Below are 7,954 nucleotides of genomic sequence, written 5' to 3' on the forward strand. Positions count from 1 at the left end.
AGATTTTTTAGCAAATATTTCATATTTGGCTTGACGCAGCAAAAATGTTTCTCAACAGAAAAAAATCATTTCTAATAAGTTTTTGAACCACTTATCTATCAGTTTAAGCAACGAAAACAACAAAAACCAATGTTAACATCGTAAAAATTCCGGTTATGACGTCATCAAAATGGCCACCATATCGAAATTCACTGAAAAAATGAAAAATAGTCAGAACATTGACATTTTTCGACTGAAGTAGACAAATGAGGTATCAAAATGACCACAATAGAACAACAAATACATGTAAGGACGAAATAATCCAATATATATAGTGATTTGAACGCAGGGAATGAACAAATACGATTTTAAGCTCAAAAATGGTAATTTTTCAGCAATTTTTTTTTCATATTTGGCTTGACGCAGCAATAGTGTTTCCCAACAAACAAATTATTATTCGTAATCAGTTATTTGACCTCTTATCAATCAGTTAAAACAACAACAACAACAACAAAAATATATAGAAATGCAAAAGAGAATTGTTGTTATACCATCATTTGGTTTACAAAACATCACCGGATGCGGCATATGATTGTTATTTTTTTTCCAAACCACTGACACTACAGTTTCCTGGTGTCTCGGAATTTCCTGAATATAACATTGGCTATTGACGATTTATATCTTAACAAATTTGAATTTAAAGTTGGCTGAATATCTAAGTAGGACTTCAAAATAATTCATTTTTCATGTTCGAAATATTGTAGACTAGTAGCCTCTCAAACTGAATTATTACAGCAAAACGCCAACTAATAGCTATAGGGTATCAAATTAAAATTCTGCAAATACCATGACACTTTTCGAAACATGTTGTGTCTTTTAGAATGAACACATCTATTATTTACTTCCTGTGTATAACGTTAGGAAATATAAGATGGTTACTACAGTGTCACATATTTCTTTCACTAGTTCTTAATGATAATCATTTTCGTTGTGCGTGCTTTCTCGCCAGAGTGTCGTCTTCGACCTCGATGACCCGATGTGACATTACATTATCGGGTTACCATCGTGGTTCTAACTTGTCAACCGTCCATGATATAACATCAGAAACATCGGATTCTGGGATGTTGGAGCTCTTCCTCTTTCCTACCTAGTTTCACCTAGATTCACATATCGTATATGATGTTCCAGACTTCCCCGGCATTATGGAAAAGACACCAGATCCACATTCTGCGGAGGGTTGGGTTGGTTCTCCTTAATTCGTATGAAGCACAATTCCTCATTCTTGTGAACCTCAGTAACCATAGGTGGCACAGGTGGATTCTTTGAGGTCATAGATGAGGTCTGCAGTGAAGTTTCACTCTTTGCCAAGTCTGGAAAGCACTGTAGAGAACTTTTTACTTGAGAGTCTTCAATGTTCTCTTTACGCATACACCAGATGTGACACAACCAGCACCTTCAAGGGAGTGGGAAAAGTCAGACCAATGAAAAGCATTTAACATTTATGGCCTCATTAATGACCTCGATGATATCACCTGTGCCATTTATGGTTGCACGAGGGTCCACACGATTGATGAATAGTACTTCATACGAATTATGGAGCTATGCGCTAAGGAGAACTAATGAATGTGGATCTGGTGTAATTCCCATCATGCCGGAGAAGTCTGAAACAGCATATATGTACGATATGTTAGAATCTGAAAGAGATCCCACATCTCTGAACCTGTTGTTCCTGATATGAACTCTTGCCATGGATGGGTCATAAAAGAAGACAGGCTAGAACAACACTGGCAATGTAGTGTCACATCAGCTCATCGACATCGAAGACGACGCTCTGACTTTCAACGAATTGGATACCGATATCTCGATTACTCTGATTCGGACTGCATGTGCCAGCTACCAGATATGCCGAGTCTCTTCAGTGGATAGTGCAGTGAGGCGAGAAAGCACGCGCCAATGATAATGGTTATCATTGAGAACCAGTGAAAGACATATGTGACACTGTAGTAACCATCCTACATTTTGCTTATGCTATGCATAGAAAATAAACAATGAATCTGCTCATTTTCAAAGACACAAACGTTTTGGAAACTGTTAATGATATTAACGGAAACACAAGCTTAGCTTAGGTTACATTTGTTACGCTATCATTAGGCGTTGTGCTATAATAATTATTTTTGAGGCGCTGCTAATCTACACAATTGAGGGTATAACAATAATTCTTTTTTGCATTCCTGTATATTTTTGTTGTTGTTGTTGTTTTTACTGATTGATAGGAGTTTAAATAACTGATTACGAGTAATAATTTGTTGTTGGGAAACATTTTTGCTGCGTCAAGCCAAGTATGAAAAATTTGCTGAAAAATCACCATTTTTGAGCTTAAAATCTTATTTTTTTCATTTCTTGCGTACAAATCACTACATATATTGATTATTTGGCCCTGATATGTATTTGTTGTTCTATTGTGGTCATTTTGATACCTCATTTGTCTACTTCAGTAGAAAAATATCAGTGTTATAACTATTTTGCATTTTTCAGTGAAATTCGAGATGGTAGCCATTTTGATGACGTCATAGCCGGAATTTATACGATGTTAACATTGATTTTTGTTGTTTTTGTTGCTTAAACTGATTGATAAGTGGTCAAAAAACTTATTAGAAATAATAGTTTGCTGTTGGGAAACATTTTTGCTGCGTCAAGCTAAATATGAAAAAAATTGCTGAAAAATCTCCATTTTTGAGGTTAAAATCAGATTTTTTCATTTCCTGCGTAGAAATCACTACATATATTGGATTTTTTGGTCCTGATATGTATTTGTTGTTCTATTGTGGTCATTTTGATACCTCATTTATCTACTTCGGTTGAAAAATGTCAATGTTATGACTATTTTTCAATTTTTAGTCAAATTCGAGATGGCGGCCATCTTGATGACGTCATAACCGGAAGTTCATCCCAACTTATGCAATGTTAACATTTTGATTTGTGATCAGTGGGTCATGACACACGTGGAATGTAACATTTTCATCACTGGATATTTTGCAACATTGTGGTCAATTGGAAGGAATCGTAGCTCTGATGATGACCATCTTTCAGAAATCTTCCGTCCGTCGTTCAGAGCTACATCTACGCAACTAGATAGCAAACGATGTTCTTGTAATCAACATGCATATACGAGACATTTGCCAAAGAAGCTACATGTATACATCAAATATAAAAATTTAGGACCTTCGTTTCGGTCCATATGGACAACCAATTTGGGAAATATTACTTTAGCTTGTTGTGTATATTATGTGTCCTATTTTTACATTTTAGTATATTCGTAATTAACTATATGAACCATAAAATAATGTAACATGAACGTGGTTACAACAAACCTAATTATAAAAAATTGCAAAATGATTTTGAGACGAAATTGCTTTGAACAGGTTAATGCAATGTTTACTCTTTTTCAGCCAGTCGGAAGATCAGCCCGTTAGTAAAAGAGGTATGTTATACGATATTAAAGGGGCAATCTAGTAAAACGTATTTTCATAACCATACAATTGTACTTCATCACTTACGATAAAATGCATATATATTCCACGATATTATTTTCAATTAATTATTAATTGATATCATAGACATTTCTAATCGTATAACACTTATAACCATACGATTATACAGATACTTGGTCACGCTTTACCTATGCCCGATCCATGTAATATGTTATTTCAATTTCAAAAATTTTATTTTAAAAAAAGTACACGAAAAATGATTGAACAACGGGCATAATTATTTTCCTAAGTGAGGTAACAACTAGTACATTGATATATACATAATTATAATATATAAAGTGTTGTTAATAAGAAAGGACAATGTATAGTTTGGGCACTTTTTGTCCCCAAATCCATCAAATTTTCAAACCTGTTGTTTAGTATCAAATACCGTTTACATCTTTGATAGAATAAGTATGATAGGAATTTATCATTGCAGCTGTAGTTGTTATGGTAACCATCCTTGGTATGCATGTGTCTGAGGTACCTACATATTCTGAATAAATGTTAAGTTTGTTCCAGATTGAGCTCTATTGTTTCTTAGACAAAAACTACCAAAACATAGACAAAAAATGACAAAATGTTCAAATTCAGTTAATTGATGCATATCTTTTTATAGTTACCAAGGCAACTTAAAACTGCAAAATTAGAAAAATGTTATTACAATTAAATCAGGGATGCACTAAATATTTCAAATGCAATAATTTTAATTTTTGATTTTAAATCTAAAAAAATCGACATTTTAGTATAACCATCATATCATTACCATATATGAAGTAAAGTATTTAAAGTCATATAAAAAATTATGTTATATTATTTTGAACTCAAATATGTGTTTATGTACTGTACATGTATTATTTGCTTGGAAATCTGCGGCTCTTACAAACTCAAATTAAAAACACCACAACAATCTACGAGTCAACAGTAACACTTAAAGTTAGGCCTGATGTACAGATATTTTTTATCAACCAAGTTATTAAGTAACCTAAGATGTGATCTATAAACATTAAAATTATCGCTAGTTTAAACAGAGTCTAAAACTTTAAGGGATCACAGCGATACCAACTAATCCAACTTTTATTAGAAGAAGTTTTTCTCCCATAATTCACAAGGATATCCCGTAGTTGGTAGGGAGAAGATAATGTAACTCTATCTTATACAGGAGGGTATAAGACAGCTCACATGCGCTAGACAATTACGTGATGTCATCAGTACATGTGGCGTAACCGCGACGTGCATTGTCGATAATGTCATCATTTTTTGACACATAATGACGTTCCTGTGATAATAGCGCGATGAAAAAGCACATTTTCCCCTACTAAGTATGGAGGAAGTCAAGAAGAAGAATCAAACATGGGTCTGTCAAGTGGACAAGGACATCCTGTCGAGGGTTGACGTTGCCGAGGATTGATGGATAAACTATTTTACTAGGATTGTGATATTCCTATCCACTTGACAGATCCATGTAAGATTATCAATTCTCGATACGGTATAAAACTTTATTTGAAAGCATCAATTTCACTAAATTGTAAACTTTATACTGTGAACTACTATATAGTGGATCATAGTGTATATTGATATTCTTTTGTATGGAAAATGCGATATCATTACAAAAGTTTAGTTTCCGGACGATAACTTGAGAACACATCTACAAAATATTTTCATACGTTATACAGTGATAGCATAGGAAGTGAGTCAGCCTGGGTTTGAATTTGGGTCAAAAGGTCAACTAGAAATGTCACCGCTACTAAAAATATATTGTTTCACAACACGTTTGATTTCAGCGATAACTTGAGAACACATCAAATATTTTTATCAAACTTCACACAATAGTAGCGTATGGGCAAATACAGCTTGGGATTGAATTTCGGATCAAAAGATCCCCTACAAAGGTCGCTGTTACTTACAACAGATTCTTTCAAAAATTTTATAGTTTCTGGACAATAACTTCCGGAGAACACATCAATAGAATTTGTTCAAACCTCACAGAATAATAGCATAACTACATGTAAGCAAGAATGATATATTGCCATCAATTAGAAATTGAAATTGACGGCAAGGGGCGTGTGTTGCTTGCAACACTTACTGTAAGCTTTTTACATAAATTCATTACTAATGTATATTTACCTATTTCAGTTATCATAATGGACCAAGGAAGCTGTATATCATTTGACGTCATAAATAAGATAGACATCACAAGAAAGGAGACAGAAAAGGACATTATATATGTATTTGAAAGAGCTACTGGTGATTCAGGACGTGTATATGACGCCAGACTTGTGCCAAGTAGGTATTTATCGATACATAATATACAAAAAACGAAACTAGAACATTACCGAAATACCCAACGGACTAACCGCTGATGTGTATCATGTGGACTGTTTTGGTATTGATTTGAAAACAGTATGTGAAATACTTGTTACACTACATCCTCGATATTCCATGGCTTACTGTTATATCAATACATGGGTTATCTAATTGTTCAATTGAAGGCTGTGTTTGATACAAATGAGCAGGAAGTTTAGCCCTTTGATGTACATCAAAAGTATTGGATATCGGTACAGTATGGTTGATTATGTGTTTTTGAAGTTGGGCGTCCCTCTCTTTGTAATCTATAAAGAAAATCTGTGCAGGGCTGGGATTGGGTACTTTTATTATGAGAATCTCTGCAGGGCTGAGATTGGGCAGTTTTTTTTTCTTTTTCCTCCTATACTCCCTTCAGTTTACTGTGAGATGTTCCATGGTGGATATAACAACAGAGAAAGTAAATCCTGAGATATCGACGATGTTTATACTAATTTAAATAGGTACCGTTTCGATTCACTAATCAGAAATAATACGTTGGTAACATCGCGATGCCGCATACCATACAGGCAATGTTATTATCTTTGCATGTTATATTGAAATATAAAGTATTTGGGATTTTTTTTAAATTTGATTTTGAAATTCCAAATGAAGAGATAAGAAAAATAACAAAAACATCGAAATTTCATGCAAACACTTTTGTCCATCCCTTGGTTCTTCGGGCGATGATTTAAAAACCGGAGTACAGCAATATAGCGTCATTCTACAGTTTGTGACGTCACACTGAGAAAAATGTAGGTCAGTTCAAAGTTAATTATTTCGACCAAGCAAAAGTCCGGAAGGTCATATTTCACTTGTGGAATATCAATTTATTTTCCCAACACCCAACATATTTACACAATAGCCTGAGAGTCGAATACACGTCGTATTGTTTAGAAACATGTGTTAAAGCCTCTAAATGGATAATTTGGCATAACCTTTAAATGACCATATGAAAACACGCTTTCAACACGTTATTAAAGCTTCAGAACGTTTTCAGAATGTATACAGGTGTGTATAGATATCTCAGCTGCGAAACATCCATCAGAACCATCCTCTTTACACCTGGCAGAGGAGTTCAGGCATTACCTCCTAGATGGCGGGACCATACAATTATCTGACGAATCACAGACCGTGTTACAAATAGACGAAACTAGCATCCAGATAACGCCGCACAGTTTACCAGAAGATGGTAAGGATACTTGTGGTTTTTTTATAATTATCTTTTTATTCATGATTTTCATTCAGTACAATTAAATATACAAATACACTCAATAGACTCTCAAACACATACATACTTACTTAAAAAAACATACACTCATATATTTAACACATGCATATACATTCACATACATACAAATACGAAGCTTAAATTTCTAGTACATATGTAGAAAAAAATTATACGAATTAGGAGTTTGGAGATGAGGGGAAAAATTATATTGTACTGAATATTAAGGAAAGGAATCAAAGACAGGATTAGAAGAAAAAGAAAAGAGTGATAGAGTTATAAAGAAAGAAAAAGGAAAAATGAAAAGAAAGAAAAAAAATTTAAAATAGTCTAGATAGGATGGAGACGGAGGAACAATTATAACTGTATAAAAAATCTTTAAACAAAAAAATCCAAAAAAATGCAATTTCGGCTTTGTGCAGAGAAAGGGGAAGGGGGGAATAAAATGAAATAAAATAAATAAATTATAAATATGGATTTAAAAAGTTTAATAAAGTAATTATAAATGTGTGACAAAGTGCAATTATAACTTGATTAGTTTTCCCATTTTCTCCATTCATTTTCATATTTAAGTTTTACTTTTTCATCTTTACTATTTGAAATATATTTTTGAATTGTATAATGGTCTTTAATTGTGTTGATAAGAGCGTTGATGCTAAATGAGTTGTGTAAACATCTCATTTTGTAAATGTATTGCTTTATAATTATGATAATTTCATTGTCCACTCTATTACTATGGAGATAATGTTCATGCAAGAGTCCAAAAAGAAAGGATTTTTTATTAACAGAAAAGGGAATTAAGAGAGCTTGTAATAATGTGTCAAAACTTTCAAGTAATCTTTGCACTTCCTCACACTCCCATAACAATTGCAGA

At 33.4% G+C, this 7,954-nt stretch overlaps 1 long non-coding RNA gene across 1 annotated transcript; it reads left to right on the plus strand.

The window, feature by feature from the left end:
* The first annotated feature begins 2,989 nt into the window (after positions 1 to 2,989).
* LOC138312620 (uncharacterized) lies at positions 2,990 to 7,680 on the plus strand. Its single transcript, XR_011206998.1, has 3 exons — positions 2,990 to 3,460; positions 5,646 to 5,795; positions 6,853 to 7,680. It is a non-coding gene; the product is annotated as an uncharacterized lncRNA (long non-coding RNA).
* Positions 7,681 to 7,954: the final 274 nt, after the last annotated feature.

The sequence above is a fragment of the Argopecten irradians genome, unplaced genomic scaffold (assembly GCF_041381155.1).
Source record: "Argopecten irradians isolate NY unplaced genomic scaffold, Ai_NY scaffold_0393, whole genome shotgun sequence".
NCBI lineage: Eukaryota > Metazoa > Mollusca > Bivalvia > Pectinida > Pectinidae > Argopecten > Argopecten irradians.